Source organism: Mobula hypostoma, chromosome 1, assembly GCF_963921235.1.
Source record: "Mobula hypostoma chromosome 1, sMobHyp1.1, whole genome shotgun sequence".
Lineage (NCBI taxonomy): Eukaryota > Metazoa > Chordata > Chondrichthyes > Myliobatiformes > Myliobatidae > Mobula > Mobula hypostoma.
The window spans coordinates 94,792,506-94,810,623 of record NC_086097.1 but is presented as its reverse complement, the minus strand read 5'-3'; the positions used below and the strand labels follow the sequence as shown (position 1 = coordinate 94,810,623).

The 18,118-nt window shown below is 44.5% G+C and overlaps 1 long non-coding RNA gene across 1 annotated transcript in view; it reads right to left on the bottom strand.

Annotated features, from left to right (window-relative positions):
- Window positions 1–18,118, bottom strand: part of LOC134349075 (uncharacterized) — a 30,457-nt gene that overhangs the window by 11,540 nt on the left and 799 nt on the right. The window lies entirely within an intron of this gene.

Sequence of the window (18,118 nt, the reverse complement as noted above, 5' to 3'; positions counted from 1 at the left end):
GACACCCACTACCAGATGCTTGTTCATTGGTGAGAAGCACTTCAAGATGAAGAACAACTTCTGGTGAGACTGTGAGACTGTTTTGGTAACTTGACTGTGCATTAGCTCACCGCAGGCCAGAAGGCAAAGCTGTTGTTGCATATCGGAGTCATAGAGTGGTATTGCACAGAAGCAGACCCTTTGGCCCAACTTGTCCACACTGATCAAGAACAAAATTGATTAGCAGTCCCTTGACCTAACTATTGGACCACTCTATCAGCTTCACTGTGTTAACAGTTTTCATTTTCTTGGAAGGGACTGGTTGAAGGAATTAAAGGATTTCTCCTCATTTTTGTTCTCCATTTCATCATTTCTGTACTCCATCTCATCATTTCTGCACTCCATTTCATCATTTCTGTATTTCATCTAATCATTTCTGCACTCCATTTCATCATTTCTGTATTTCATCTAATCATTTCTGCACTCCATTTCATCATTTCTGTTCTCCATCTCATCATTATCCATCCTCCATCTCATCATTTCTGTACTCATCTCATCATTATCCATCCTCTATCTTATTATTTCTGTACTCCATCTCATCATTTTTGTACTCACCTCATCATTATCCATCCTCTATCTCATCATTTCTGTACTCCATCTCATCATTTCTGCACTCTATTTCATCATTTCTGTACTCCATCTCATCATTATCCATCCTCCATCCCATCATTATCTATACTCCATCTCATCATTTCTGTTCTCCATCTCATCATTATCCATCCTCCATCTCATCATTTCTGTACTCATCTCATCATTATCCATCCTCTATTTTATTATTTCTGTACTCCATCTCATCATTTCTGTACTCACCTCATCATTATCCATCCTCTATCTCATCTTTTCTGTACTCCATCTCATCATTTCTACACTCCATTTCATCATTTCTGTACTCCATCTCATCATTATCTATACTCCATCTCATTTCTGTTCTCCATCTCATCATTATTTGTCCTCTATCTCATCATTTCTGTACTCACCTCATCATCATCCATCCCCTATCTCATTATTTCTGTACTCCATCTCATCATTTCTGTACTCACCTCATCATCATCCATCCCCTATCTCATTATTCCTGTACGCCATCTCGTCATTTCTGTACTCCATCTCATCATTTCTGTACTCATCCCATCATTATCCATCCCCTATCTCATTATTCCTGTACGCCATCTCGTCATTTCTGTACTCCATCTCATCATTTCTGTACTCATCCCATCATTATCCATCCCCTATCTCATTATTCCTGTACGCCATCTCGTCATTTCTGTACTCCATCTCATCATTTCTGTACTCATCCCATCATTATCCATCCTCTATCTCATTATTCCAGTACTCCATCTCGTCATTTCTGTACTCCATCTCATCATTTCTGTTCTCCATCTCATCATTATCCGTCCTCTATCTCATTATTTCTGTTCTCCATCTCATCATTTCTCATTATTATCTGAGAATAGGCCCACCACAGCAGTGACATCTGCAAACTTGGCAACAGGCTTATATGTGCCTTCATCTAGAAGATGGGGATTTGTTGGAGCCTGTGGGTAGAGGAGAATGGGAAAGCAGAGAGTAAGAGAAATTTGAGGTTGAAATCAGGAAGTCTGGAAATGTTCCAGAGTTAATCTCATTATGCTTCAATAACATTCCAGGTTCCTACCCTGCCCTGCCACAGTTCACCAGTGTTGAAGAAAGGCAGATCATGGCGGAGGAGTGGAATCAGGAGCAAACCCCTGACTTGTGCAAGAGAGGCCTGGTTTGTTAGCACGTCACCACACCAACTGTGTGTTGAAGTTGACTTCAGCTTTGAGGCATGAGATGAGGCACTGGTTAACCGTGCAGAGACAGTCACATTGCGTAAGTATTCCACATTCTGACAAAATGTGCAAACCAACACACACACACACACACACACACACACACACACACACACATCCATGGGGGGCGGGATTGATGATTGTATTCTGACAGATAAGGTTTCACCATTTTTCACATTGCTCCCAGTTTACGAACACAAACCTCTCCGAGCTACAATGGGAATCAATCTGCTGCTCCCAGGGTGGTGGAATCACCATCGGACTACCTCAGCAAGACCACCACAGCGTAAACAGGCTGCAAAGACCAACACTACAGGGAGCAACATGTCTAGATTACTCAATGTGACGGCCACAATGCTGAAAAGGATTGTTTTTTAACCAGAAACGCAGGCTTTGCAGAGGCCAGGCCTACAGAATAAGGGTTGCTTTTAAAACAGAAGGTAGAAATGCCCAATAGGTTAGGATATGATAGACAGAGTAACCAGCCAGTATCTTTTCCCAGGGTTGAAATGTCTAATACTAAAGGGCATGCATTTAAGGTGGGGAGTGCGAGCCTAATTTACCGGTGATGTGTGGGGCAAATTTTTTACACAGACCAGCGGGTACATGGAATATACTTTCAGGGGACGTAATGGAGGCATTAGAGGCAATTGAGGTGTTTAAGAGGTTCTTAGATAGACACATCAATGTGCAGAGAATGGAGAGATATGAACATTTAGTGGATACACTTAGTTAGGCATTTAATTAACACACATCAAAGTTGCTGGTGAATACAGCAGGCCAGGCAGCATCTCTAGGAAGAAGTACAGTCGATGTTTCAGGCCGAGACCCTTCGTCAGGACTAACTGAAGGAAGAGATAGTAAGAGATTTGAAAGTGGGAGGGGGAGGGGGAAGGGGAGATCCAAAATGATAGGAGAAGACAGGAGGGGGAGGGATGGAGCCAAGAGCTGGACAGGTGATTGGCAAAGGGGATATGAGAGGATCATGGGACAGGAGGTCCGGGGAGAAAGACGGTGGGGTGGGTGGAAACCCAGAGGATGGGCAAGGGGTATAGTCAGAGGGACAGAGGGAAAAAAAGGAGAGAGAGAGAGAAAGAATGTGTGTATAAAAATAAATAACGGATGAGGTACGAGGGGGAGGTGGGGCATTAGCGGAAGTTAGAGAAGTCAATGTTCATGCCGTCCGGTTGGAGGCTACCCAGACGGAATATAAGGTGTTGTTCCTCCAACCTGAGTGTGGCTTCATCTTTACAGTAGAGGAGGCTGTGGATAGACATGTCAGAATGGGAATGGGATGTGGAATTAAAATGTCTGGCCACTGGGAGATCCTACTTTCTCTGGCAGGTCACTGGGAGGTCACTGTGCTTGAATTTCCAGCATCTGCAGAATTCCTGTTGTAGGCATTTAATTAATTTATTTAGGTTCAGCATGATGTTGCAGGGCAAACAGCCTGTTCATGTGTTGAATTGTTCTGTGTCAGCTTCTCTGAAGGCATGGAAACACATGCAGGATGAACTATCCACCAGCCATAAGAGGAAACACATAAAGGAACTCCATGTGCAACACGAGGAAATCTGCAGATGCTGGAAATTCAAGCAACACACGCAAAATGCTGGTGGAACACAGCAGGCTAGGCAGCTTCTATAGGAAGAGGTACAGTTGACGTTTTGGGCCGAGACCCTTCATCAGGACTAACTGAAAGAAGAGATAGTAAGAGATTTGAGAGGGGGAGGGGGAGACCCAAAATGATAGGAGAAGACAGGAGGGGAAGGGATGGAGCCAAGAGCTGGACAGGTGATTGGCAAAGGGATATGAGGCTGGAGAAGGGAGAGGATCATGGGACGGGAGGCCTAGGGAGAAAGAAAGGGGGGGGGACCCAGAGGATGGGCAAGGTGTATAGTGAGAGGGACAGAGGGAGAAAAAAGGGAGAAAAAAAAGGGGAAAAAATAAAAATAATAATAATAATAAATAAATAAGGGATGGGGTACGAAGGGGAGGTGGGGCGTTAACGAAAGTTAGAGAAGTCAATGTTCATGCCATCAGATTGCAACACTTGAACATGAAGGTTTTGGCTGCAGGGGCTAATGACTGGCCAAGGCAAAGAAGACCAAAATAGTTTTTCAAAATGCTGAACGTTTCTTGTTACTGCACCAGATGAGGTGCAGCAAGGGGCAATATTGACGAGTGTATGAAAAGTAATGCAGAGCAACGTACACAAAGTGCTGGGGGAACTCAGCAGGTCAGGCAGCATCTATGGAAATGAATAAATGGTTAATGATCGTTCTTCAGGACTGCATAGAATGCAGCAGTGTTTGGCACTGGTTGACATCCACTTGTTGAACACTCGGGGAATCTTTGACACAGACTGTTTGTCTCAAGCGCTGGTGTCAGACAAGAGTTTGTATTTACTGATGTGGTAAAGGATTGTTTCACTTCTGCTTGCCACCCATCTTCCCATGGGGAAGTGAAACAGTTCTGAGGGTAGAGGAGCCATAACAGAAACAAGTTACGCAGGGTGGGTGGGTTGTCAAGCGGCATTGTTTTGAAGCTATCGAATCACAGTTCATACCATGGCAGGATGTAGACTGCTGACATGCAATGAGAAGGAAAAGGAGCCTGTGATGTACCACGGGAGAGTGAAACAGAGGAGCAGAAATGGAAACAGGTTAAATGCCATGGCTCCGGTCACAAGTTCTGAGAGGCACAAGCACCTTCAACAGGTCGGAAGTGAGACCATGGGCGAAGTGCAGGAGGTTTATAGGACTGGGTATTATCCAGTGAAAATTGGAAACAGATTCCACAAGGTCTCTGAAAATCAAAAACTTCAGGCTTTCAAGGAATCTGAAATACCATCAGAAAATGGGGCAAACACTTAGGCAGCATTGGTGGAGGGAGAAACAGTTAGCATTTCAGCTCTGAGGCCCTTTAGCAGAATTAAAATATCATGTCTTTCCATAGGTGCTACCTAATTTTCCAAGGGCCTCATTTTTTGTCCGCAAGGTTCACATTGACCACGTATTGCCAGTGGATGATATCCTCAGACCAGCTACCGTACCAAAGTGTGCTTCTGTAACCACAGCAGGGCAAGGGAAAGATGTTTCTGACATGCGTGCCGTGGCTGTTCATGAGGAGAGCGCCTGTCACATGGCCGAGGAGGGTCAGCAAGTAACATGTCATTGACGATACTCCGGCAAAGTCTGGGCAATCTGGGAAGTCAAAACATGTGGCACCGGGATCATGAAGAAGATCAGAAAAAGTGGCAAACCAATCACTGAAGGAAATAGACCCTTTGGCACACTGATTTCCTCCTGACCATCAACCACTTACTAAGTCCATGTTATTCTCCACACCCTCCCTTCAACTCCAACCCCCCCCCATGTTCCACTACTCAGCTACATTGAGGGGGGCAATTTACAGTTCCCAATGACCGACTACCTCATGTCTCTAGGATGCGGGAAGGAGCCAGGACACTTAGAGAAAACCCACAGAGTCACAGGAGAACATGCAAGCTCCACACAGCTCGCGACCAAGGCCAGGATTGAACCTACGTCTCTGGTAATGTGATGCAGCAACCTCTGTCACTGTACCCGTGTACCAGCCTGAATATCCTATGCAGCACGTGAACATTTTATCTGCCTGTTACCCCCTCCCCACCTGGATCCACCTATCGCTTTTCAGCTCTCGTCACAGCTCGTCCCCTCACTTTCTATTGACCATTTCCCCTTGACCTTTCAGTCCAGGTGAAGGGTCTTAACCTGAAATGTTGACTGTCCATTTCTGCTTGACCTGCTGAGTTCCTCCAGCATTTCTACATGTGCTAGTTCAGTTCCCTTTCTTGAATTTGGAATATTGGTGGCTAACGATATTGCTTTTCCAAGGCAATTACTTCTTCTTAGATTGAGTCCTGTTGCAACTGCTCTGTCAGCAGCAACAATGCTGGGCAGGTTGTGGGGAGGCCGTCTGTGATGACTCCGTGAATTAAGAAAGACTACCTTGTTTTTAAGCTCTTTGTACATTATCTACATAAGTTTGTAACCTCTGCAAATAGACATTGTTGGCAATTGGTGTTGCATGGTGAGCAGGTATTGAGTAGAGTTTAAATGAATGCACACTTGGGTTCAGCGAGGTCACCCTACAAACTGGGCAGGGCTGAAACAGACCAGTCTTTCTGGACTTGGAAACAGTCCCCCAGGGGGTTACAATCCCTTTCTCGGATCTTTTCTAATTCGCTAACAATTCAGTAGTTAACCAAATTTAGTAAGTCATCCAAAAGTCCTAGAGCTCTTGAAATGATTCCACGCCAGGCTCCATGTTGCTGCATTTGATGCATTGGATGCAGGAGCAGAACTGGATTTGGGAAGGGGCGCGTCAGCAGGAGATCTCACTGAGCAGTTCCACAGCATTGAAAACACACAAAGAAACAGGATCAGGAGTAGGCCACTGGTTCCTTCAAGCCTGCCCCACCATTCAATATGTTGGTCTTCATCTGGCCTTGACCCCAAACGCCAGCGTTCATTTTTCTCCAGAGTTACTGCCTGGCCTGCTAAGTTCCTCCAGCACTTTCTGAGTTGCTTCCTATTTCAGTACTTGTCTCCATATGAAACCCTAACCCACCCAAAGAAAGGTGGCAGAGTGTCGTAATTGGTATAGCCGCTCCCTCAGTGACCAAGTTCAATCCTGACTCGGGGTGCTCTCTGTATGGAGTTTGCAGCTTCTCTCTGAGTCTGCATGGGTTTTCTCTGGGAATACTAGTTTCCGCCACCATCCCAAAGGTGCCTGGGCTGGTAGGTTAATTACCCCTGGTGCGTAGATGAGTGGTGGAATCTGAGGAAATTAATGGGAGTGTGGGGACAATAAAATGTGATTCATGTAGGAATAGTGATGGTTGGCACAGATCTGTGGACTGAAGGGCCTGTTTCACTCTGTATGACTCTGTGAGTGGGTCTATGAGCACAGAGGTGCCTTCTCCCCTGTTCAGTAGAGGGAATTCCAGAGTTCCACTGATGGGTCTTCATCGAGCTGAGCAGGCAAAATGGCTCCCTGAGGGTTTCCCCTGAACTATCCGGGGATAAGACAGGGAGCTCGGTATTTGAGGCCCCAGAGCTGGAGGGAGCATGACCATTTAGGAACCAAAACAACAAAATGCTGAAGGAAGTTGGTCGTGGAAATTTCAGGATGGAAAAGGAAGGGGAAGACACCAGAATAAAAAGGTGGGGGGAGGGGAGGAAGGATAGCTAGGAGGTGATAGATGAAGCCAGATGAGTTGGAAAGGTAAAGAGCTGGAGAAGAAGGAATCTGATAGGAGAGGAGAGTGAACCATAGGAGAAAGGGAAGGAGGAGGGGACCCAGGGAGAAGTGATATGCAGGTGAGAAGAGGTAAGAGGCCATAGTGGGGAATAGAAGAAAAAGGAAGGGGGAGAGAATTTTTTTTACTGTAAGGAGAATTTGATATTTGCCCCATAAGGTTGGAGACTACCCGGCGGAATATAAGGTGTTTCTCCTCCACCTTGAGGGTGGCCTCATCGTGGCGCAAGAGGAGGGCATGGACCGACATGTCAGAACAGGAATGGGAGTCGAGATTAAAATGTTTGGTCACCAGGAAGTTTCACTTTTGGTGGATGGAGCAGAGGCACTTGATGAAACAGTCCCCCAATTTACGATGGGTCTCACCAATGTAGAGGAGGCCGCATCGGGGGCACTCGTTACAATAGACGACCCCAGCAGATTCACAGGTGACGTGTTGCCTAACATTTGGGGCCCTGATTGGGGGTGAGGGAGGAGGGGAATGGGCAGGTGTAGCACTTCTCCTTTCAATGAACATGGAACGAATGATAACAAGGCCGATATTTCTCTACTAACCTACAGGTATATACAGTTATGAGGAGACTAGTGGGGTAGATAGTTGGCATCTTTCTCCTAGGGTGGAAATGTCAAATCTTACTGGACTTGGTTTTAAGGTGAGAGGAGGAATGTTTAAAGGAGATTTATGAGCAAGTTTTTTTAAGCATGAATTGGTAGGTTCCTGGGGGTTGTGAGGTAGAAACAGATACAATAACAGTATTTAGAAGTCATTTAGACAGACACATCAACAGGCAGAAAATGGAGTCCACATGCAGGTGGACAGTATGAGCTTTCATTGGCTGCATGGTTGGCATGGACACTGTGGGGATGAAGGGTCTGCTCCAATGTTGTACTGTTCTACGTAACCTGGAAATTGTCACTGTAGCACCAGTAAATGAGGACACTTCAGCAGACAGCGAGGGACCGGGGACAAGGACCTAATGATACACTAGAGCAGGTAATGACTTATGGGGTTCCTTTCCTGAAATGTCCTTACGATGATCCGATAGATTATTGATAATCTTCAGAGTCACCTTGACTAACAGCAGCCTTTCCTTTTGGATCAGTTCAGGGCAAGATCTGAAAACAGCGCTGGTGGGACTCAAACTCACTTCCTCATGATTTCCAGCCAGGTAACGTGGGTGTACACCTTCCCCGTTCCACTTTACTGGAAAGTTCCTGAATTAGAGCGCTGAGAAGGTAAGGGTCAGGCCAGACTAGGCCGGCGTCCCATTAAGGCCATTATTGCCCCCACACACAAGCCACCAACTCCGCCACAGCCTGAGAATGGTCAACAGAGAAAAACACCAGCGATCCAACAGCAATCGAGGTGTCAGACTGGAACATTTTCCAGTCAATTGGATGTTACTCCTATTAAAACCCCAGGGTACTTGTAATCCACTTTATCTGATGTGACATAATAATCTTTTTAATTGAACCCAGTGTGTTTAAAAAGTGTGGGAAACAGAACTTCAGTGCGTTTAAAGTGTTTGCAGGAAACGGGATGCCAAAAAGCCTGAAGGGGCTGAGGGAAGCAGAGTCTCAGTGTGTTTAAAAGGGGAAGCAGCAGCAAGACTCCCAGTCAGTTTAAAGGGAGGGGGGAAGTGGTTCCCAGGAAAAGGCACCTCAGCGTGCTGGAAGAAAGTGCCGGAACAGGGCCCTGGCGAGTTGAAAGGGAGTGTGGGAAAGCAGACAGCATGAGCTTAAAGTGAGTGTAGGAACTGAGGCCTCAAGAAGTCTGGGATTGGGTCCTGAGAACTCAATGCTAAACCATCAGGATTCCCAAACAACGAGGTAGTCGATTATCGGACTTACAGACCAAGTCCCTTCGGGGCGGAGAGAATGTGGGAGTGTCCGTGATAGGGTGCAAGGTGGCAATTACTTTTAAAAAAAAGAGCAATTGGCAACAGAAGAGAAAGAAACAAATTAAAACAGGAGGGTCGGGGATCCATGTGTGAGTATAGACATTGTGTTAAGGAGGATGAGGGATAGAGCCACAGTGTTTTTGCTTGTGTCTGATCAATAACTCATTGGCTTCAAATTAATCCACTTGGAAGAGAACCAATAAATTAAAGAAAAACTCAGGATGAAGCAGGCAGGGTACTGGATTTGCAAAGCAAGTTTACTTTTTTTTTGCTGAGGCAAGCTTTTGGAACGTTCTGTGTTTCCTAAAGGAGCTGAGCTGACAGTGGGAGGTGGGGGGTGGGGGTTGTGGTGAGTACAGGGGGTCACTTGGGTTCTCTCTGAACCACGCCAGCTGCTTTCACTCAGGGAGTCAATGACTGCAGCCCTGCTACACCACACCATCAATGTGCTTCCCATCGAGGGCGGCTGGCTTACAGTCAGATCGCTTATGCTCTCCTCAGGGACGGAGGCAAGCGGCTGAGGATAATGGAACCGCACCAGGCCAAGCTATGAATCAGAGCCGGGGAGGAAGCTCTGTCATCTGTCAAGAATTTCACTGGATTCTTCTGCGTTAAAGACAACCATGCTACGCGGATGTGGGCGAGAGGACATTGGATAATCTGCAACAGCTGTGATTGTGGAGAATCTGAAAATCTGGTCCAGGATCAGCAAGCAGCCCCCAGTTTCACTCTCTCCGGCGGAAATCCAGAATACAGGGGGTTACGCCCCTGAGCGAGTGAGTTCTGAATGAGTCTTGTCACTCCCGTCTCTCCTTCCATCTCATCAGAGTCATAGAATCAAACAGCATGGAAACGGGTCCTAGAACCCACTTGACCATGATGCCCTAGTTGACCTATACTAGGCCCTGTCCTCTTTCCAATCTGTGAACCCATCTGATCTTCCCCTTTGTACATATATGTCACCACATACAGCCCTGATACCTGTTTTCTTGCAGGCATATTCAGTAAATCCAATAATCATAATAGAATCAAAGAAAGGCTGCACCCAATAGGTGGACAACAAACTGCAGGTACAAAATAAAATAAATAAATCAGCAATAAATATTGAGATCATCAGAATCAAAATCCGGTTTAATTATCTCCGGTGCACGTTGTGAAATTTGTTAACTTTACAGCAGCAGTTCAATGAAATACATGATAAATAAATACAGAGAAAAAAATCTGAATTACAGCAAGTATAGATATGTCTATTAACTAGTTAAGTTAAAATAAGTACAGTAGTGCAAAAAAACAGAAATAAAAAAGTAGTGAGGTAGTGTTCACGGGTTCAATGTCCATTGAGGAATCGGATGGCAGAGGGGGAAGAAGCTGTTCCTGAATCACTGAGTGTGCGCCTTCAGGCTCCTGTACCTCCTTCCTGATGGTAACAGTGAGAAGGGGGCATGCCCTGCACACACGAGATGAAGAGACCTTGAGAGTGAGCCCACTGGTTGTGGGAACACTTTAGTGATGGGGCGAGAGAAGTTATCCCCTTTGGTTCAAGATTTGGTCCTGATGATTGAGGGGTAATTGTTCCTGAACCTGGTGCTGAGTCCTGAGGCTTCTGTACCTTCTTCCTGATGGCAGCAGTGAGAAGAGAGCATGACCTGGGGAGCAAGGGTCTCTGATGATGGATGCTGTTTTCCTGCGACAGCGATCCATGCAATGTGCTCAGCAGTGGGAAGGGCTTTACCTGTGCTGGACCGGGCCATATCCACTACATTTTGTAGGATTTTCCAGTCAAGGGCAATGGTGTTTTCATACCAGGTTGTGTTGCAGCCAGTCAATATACTCTCCACCACACATCTATAGAAGTCTGTCAAAGTTTTAGATGTCATGCCGAATCTTTGCTAACTGTTAAGGAAGTAGTGGCACTGTCATGCTTTCTTCATAGTTACCCAGGACTGATCCTTGGAAATGGTAACACCAAGGAATTTGAAGTTGCTGACCACCTTCACCTCTGATCCCCCGATGAAATCTGGCTCATGGACCTCCGGTTTCCTTCTTCTGAAATCAATAATTAGCTCCTTGATCTTGCTGACGTTGAGTAAGAGGTTGTTGGTGTGACCCACCACTCAGCCAGATCTTCAATCTTATTCTTTCAAGTTTCTTCTCGTCATAGGCACACATACACAGGGCATAGATGCCACAAAAGTTGTTTTTTTTTGCAGCAACACATTTGTCACAAGACAAGGACAATCATAAACTAACATAAACTTAAATGAACATAGATTATACATACACACCATGCAAAATAAACAACAGAATTAACATAATGATCTTCATGCAATATTGAGAGAGAGGAACAATAAACAGTCAAGATAATGTTGGAAATGTTTGTGTCAGTGTAACAACCTGGTGGCAGTGGGGAAGGAGCTATTGTTGAACTTTGAGGTGTGGGGCTTCAGAAGTGGGCATGGCCAGGATGGTGTGGGTCCCTGATGATGTTTGCCTCTACAGGCAAGAGTGGCTGAAGTCTCTGGGGTCTGTTAATCCCATACCTATCTCAAGGGTGACCATTGCTACATGTTTGTCTCGCTCTTTCTCCAACTTGGAGCACAAGAACCTGTTCTGTGGTGTCCAGAATTCTCTACCCTGAAAGGATACACACATGTGTACACACACATGCTCACACACGCGCACAAACACGCACGCACGCACAAGCACAATCAGGCAATCACACACAAATGAGTAGAATTCCTTCTGCAGAGTAGCAGACTATTATAACCTGGAGTACACAGTCTGATAAAGTGACGGAAGAAAATTCAACGAGACTTCTGAAGGAAAAGTTGAATAAGTACCTGGTTCCATCAGAATCCCATGTGGTGTGTGAGGCCATTTGCCAGATATGTTGCTAGCACTGAGAACTGAGAATTCGCAACATTCATCTTGGAGTGTCGGATTGTTTTGCTCTGTCTAATGATCACAGCCTGTGGTGAAAAGCAGTGCAGAAGGAATAGGCTGCAAAACCTCTCCCGATCAGGCATCATTGACGAAGAATTGACCTTTTTCTTTGATCTGATTGCCTCTCTTCCTTTCTCACTTATCCCCATTTTCCCATTGGTCCTCTCCCCTCCTTCCCCCTTTTACCCATTGAGTTCTCACTCTTTTCTCAACTTATCCAATCCTTCCTCCCTCTTCCACTTTTTCTCCCAAGCTCCCCTTCTCTCTTCCTGTTCCCTATGGTCTTTCCCTCTTGTTCTTGCCCAGTCTTCTGCCATAAGGAAGTATGAGAAAGGTCTGTGTAACAGATGAGCTGTGCAGTTGGATCCCATTGGGTTACTAATGTTACAGCCCAAGCAGCACCGTAAATATTGGCTATTAAGAGAACTCTACTGAAATGTCAGGTGCCCGGATACCCATGGGAGAGCTCGATGATTGGTTACACAATAGCATAGTTTCATCTCACCTCCAGAGATCCAGATTTGGTCCTGAGCTCAGATGCTATCTGTGTGGAGTTTACATGCTCTCCTTTTGGTTCTCTCTGGGTGCTCCAGTTTCTTCTCAATGGCATGTGAGTTGTCAGGTTAATTGGCCACTGTAACTTGCCCCTAGAGTGTAGGTATAGGGCAGAATCTCGGGGTAGATTACAGGGAAATAAGTGGACTTATTTCCTGGCCAACATAGACTTCATGAGCTGAAAATCCTGTAAGAATTATGAAACTATGTCATATCAGAATTATGAGAAGATGTGCCCAAGAAACTACTGATTGAAAACATAACACTGGATAACAATGATTTTGCTTCCTGAATAATTTTGGCTGTATCTTATGGATTGTGGGCTGCTGATCATGAAAATCACCATGAAATTTCCCTATCATGCACCATTTTTTTTGAAATCCCCTATATTTGTTATTTCAATTCATAATTTAAGTCAATTAAAATGTTGTCCACAACGTAAGCTGAAAAGTTTTCTATCTTGTCCAGGCATGCCTGGGCATGCTTAGACAGGGCGGAGGATAAGTTTTAGAAAGGTTATAAATTTCCGAGAAGGGTTTCAAAATTTGAGACAGATGTTTCCCAGAAAAACTGATGCCAAGATTAAGGAAGGCATTTTTGTTGGTCCACAAATCAATACAGGTCATCAATAACAGGCAATTCGAAGAATTTCTAGTGGGACCAGAGAAAATCACATTGAAGGCATTCAAGGATGTTGTTGAAAATTTTCTTGGCAACTACAGAGCAGCAAACTACGTGCAGCTGGTTGACAACATATTTCAAGCACACAAGTCCATGAAGTGCAACATGTCACTGAAGATTCATTTTCTGCATTCCCATTTAGACTTCTTCCCTGCAAATCCTGGTGCTGTCAGTGACGAGCACGGTGAAAGGTTTCACCTGGACATTGCGGTCATGGAGAAACAGTGTCAGGGAAACTGGAATCCATCAATGCTGACTAATTATTGTTAGACACTGAAGCGAGAAGCCTCAGACACTGAGTATAAATGAAAATCATCAACAAACATTTTAGCTTAGTTGAATTATTGCAAAGCGACAATACCATTATGCAATTAAATGCATTATATTCAATAAAAATTAATTTCTTGTTTCTCCAAATTCCTATGTGATACAAATAGTCTGAAATTATACTTGTGTTCAGCTTCAAGTGGTCTATCACAAACAAAAAATAAATCAGAGGAAGCAACACTTTAAAAGACCTTATTGTATCCACCTCTACCACCTTTGCTGGCAGTGCATTTCACGCACCCACCACTCTCTGTGTGAAAAACTTATCTCTGATATCCCCCTTGCACTGACTTCCAAGCACCTTAAAACTATGCCCCCTCATGTTAGCCATTTCAGCCTTGGGAAAAAGTCTCTGGCTATCCACATGATCAATGCCTCTATCATCTTAGACACCTCTATTAGGTCACCTTTCATCCGCCGTCGCTCCAAGAAGAAAAGGCCAAGTTCACGCAACCTATTCTCATAAGGCACGCTCTCCAATTCAGGCAACATCCTTGTAAATCTCCTCTGCACTCTCTCTATAGCATCCACATCCTTCCTGTGGTGAGGTGACCAGAACTGAACACAGTACTCCAAGTGGGGTCTAACTAAGGTCTTGTATAGATGTAACATTACCGCACGGCTCTTGAACTCAATCCCACAGTTGATGAATGCCAACACACCATATGCCTTCTTAACACTGTCAACCTGTGCAGCAGCTTGAGTGTCAAATAGACATGGACCCCAAGATCTCACTGATCCTCTGCACTGCCAAGAGTCAGACCATTAATATTATATTCTGTCTTCAAATTTGACCCACCGAATGAACCACTTCACACTTATCTGGGTTGAATTCCATCTGCCACTTCTCAGCCCAGTTCTGCATCCTATCAATGTTTCACTGTAACCTCTGACAACCCTCCAGATTATCCACAACATCCCCAACCTTTGTGTCATCAGCAAACTTACCAAACCACCCTTCTACTTCCTCATCCAGGTCATTTATAAAAATCACAAAGAGGAGGTATCCCAGAACAGATCCCTGTGGAACACTACTGGTCACCGTCCTCCATGCAGAATATGACCCATCTACAACCACCCTTTGCCTTCTGTGGGCAAGCCAATACTGGATCCACAAAGCAAGGTCTCCTTGGATTCCATGCCTCCTTACTTGCTGCATGAGCCTTGCATGGGGAACCTTATCAGCCTTGGGAAAAAGTCTCTGGCTATCCACATGATCAATGCCTCTGATATAAGGCTTATCAAATGCCTTACTGAAATCCATACGCACTATATCCACTGCTCTACCTTCATCAATGTGCTTTGTTACATTCTCAAAGACTCAATTAGGCTTATGCTGACTATCCCTAATCCGATTATATCTTTCCAAATGCTCATAAATCTTGCCTCTCAGGATCTTCTCCAACAACTTGCCCACCACTGAAGTAAGACTCATTGGTCTATAATTTCCTGAGTTATCTCTATTCCCTTTCTTGAACAAGGGAACAACATGTGCAACCATCCAATCCTCTGGTACTTCTCCCATCCCTATTGATGATGCAAAGATCATCACCAGAGGCTCAGCAATCTCCTCCCTCGCTTCCCACAGTAGCCTGGGGTATATCTTGTCAGGTCCCAGCAATTTATCTAACTTAATATCTTTCAAAAGCTCCAATGCATCCTCTTTCTTAATGTCTTTACACTAAGCGTTTCAGTCCATTGTGAGTCATCCCCGCAATTGTCAAGGTTCTTTTCACTGGTGAATACTGAAGCGAAGTATTCATTAAGTACCACCTCTACCTCCTCTGGCTCCATGCACATGCTTCCACTATCGCACCTGATTGGTCCTATTCTCACATGGCTCATCCTCTTGCTCTTCACATACTTGTAGAATGCCTCGGCATTTTCCTTAATCCTACTTGCCTAGAACTTCTCTAGGCCCCTTCTAGCTCTCCTAATTTCATTCGTGAGCTCCTTCCTGGCACCCTTGTAATTATCTAGAACTCTAGAGTACCTAGTTTCTTGAAACTTTCGGAAGCTTTTCTTTTCTGCTTAACTAGATTTTCTACATCCTTTGTACACCACAGTTCTTTTCCCCTACCATCCTTTCCCTGCCTCAATGGAACATACCTATGCAGAACTCCATGCAAATGGTCCCTGAACATTTTCCACATTTCTGCTGTGCATTTCCCTGAGAACATCTACTCCCTATTTATGTTCCCAAGTTCCTGTCTGATAGCATCATATTTCCCCCTACCCAATTAAGTATTTTCCCAAATTGTCTGCTCCTATCCCTCTCCAGTGCTGTGGTAAAGGAGATAGAGTTGTGATCACTACCTCCAAAATGCTCTCCCACCGAGAGATCTGACACCTGACCAGGTTCATTTCCCAATACCAGATCAAGTACAGTCTCTCCTCTAGTTGATTTATCCACACATTGCGTTAGGAAACCTTTCTGAACACACCGAACAAACTCCACCCCATCTAAACGCCTTGATCTCAGTTTTAACCTCTACTCTCTCCCCTCTTCTCCTTCACCCTCATCCTTGTATTAACTCCTTCTCTGCTCCCCCATCACTCCCACCGGTCCTCTCTCTTTCTCACTCAATGTGAGTGCAGAGATGATCTCGATCTGTATCACACTTTATTTAATGTAATGTTTATCTAAGCTGATTTGGCCAACGGCAAGTCCCATATTTGTTGAGCATATTTCTGGTGTGTTTTTGTAGATTGCAGTGCAGCGCCATAAATTTTTGGGTTTTAATAAACCTATTTTGTTGCCGGGCAATTTAGAAACCATAGAGAAAACAAAGGAATTGATATTCAGAAGGATATTTTCAAAAAGCTTCAATACCAAATCAGCTAAGAATAAACATATTCCAACCTGATAGGCAGTGATTAACCCTTGAGTGAACCTTGACAACAGAGACACAAGTATAACCTCCATCACACCAGCAGGGACACAAATGTATTCTATCCTCACCAGCGGAACTACAAACATATCTCTGGCATCACCATTTGAATTTTACCAGGACCACTTGCCTCCAGGTGTCAACACATGTTCTTGTAGGATCTTGCCCCTGAAATGTTAACCATGTCTCTCTCTGCACGGATACAACTGGTCTGCTGAGTGCTCCCGGTATTCCTTAGTTTGTTATGTGCTGTGTCGTATGATGTGGGCAACCATGGTCTGTTCATGACCATGATTGTTCTTGGAAAATTTTTCTACAGAGTGGTTGCCATTACCTTCTTCTGGCCAGTGTCCTTACAAGATATTATCAATTATCAATACTCTTCAGAAACTGTCTGCATGGTGTCTGTGGTTATATAACTAGGACGTGACATGCACCAGCTGCTTTTGTTACTATCTACCACCTGCTTCCAGGGCTTCACATGACCTTGATCGCGAGGGGAGGTGGGGGGGCCTAAGCAATAGCTACACCTTGCCCAAAGGTGGCCGCAGGCTAATCGAGGGAAGGAGTCCCTTGCGCCTTCTTTTGTACAGACCTATCTCCACCCCACTGCCCTGTTTCCAACATTCTCTGTTTTTATTTGAGGTTTTTACCATATGCATTTTAAAAATTTTCCTTTCCTCAACACATTTTAAAATTACATAAAATTTCTTTTCTTATGAAGTAGAAGGAGGCTATTTGGTTCATTGAGCTGATGCCATCTCTTAGTGCAATAGCATCAGAGCTACTTAATTCTCTATAACCTACCCTCTCCAGCACTTCCACAAACTCTCCTAGATTCTAACTCTCACTTACACACCCTGAATAGTTAACAGTGGCTAGTTAACCTACCAAGCCACATTACATATAGTAGATCAGTTGCAGATAAGGACGGAGAAATGCCAGGTGGAGTTTCAACCACAATTAGTGTGAGTTATTGCACTTTAGGAGATCACATGTAAAGGGAGAGTACACTGTTCATGGCAGGACCCTTCACAGAGGGATTTTGGAAGATGCTCAATATGGCTGCACAGATTGATTGGTAAAGAAGGCGTACGGCATGCTTGTCTTTATTTGTTAAGGCATTGAATTCAAGAGTCAGGAAGTTATGCTGCAGCTTATAAAGCTCTGGAGGACGGCATTCAGTTCTGATCACCCCGTTATAGAAAGGATGTGGAGGCTTTGGAGAAGGGTGCAGAAGACATTGCTTGGATTAGAGGGCATGTCCTATAAGGAGTGAATGAACAAACTTGAATTTCTCTTGAGTGGTAGAGGCTAAGGGGATACCTGGTAGAAATCTACACGATGATGAGAAGCGTGGATAGAAAGATAAACAGACAGGTATCTTTTTTATGGTTTTATGGTTGCTGGTTGTACTGGCTGGTTACTTGATGTTATTTATTGATTATTTATTTTATTTGTTGTTTTATAGCATTGAGTACAAGAGTTGCAGACTCATTTTCGCTGTATTGGTGCATGACAAATTGTACTATGCAATGACAATAAAGATATTTCATTTCATTTCCCAGGGTTGAAATGTCTAATACTAGAGGACATGTATTTAAGGTGGGGGCTAAGTTCAAAAAGGAGAACAGGACAGTTTTTTTTACACGAAGGGTGGGGAGTGTCT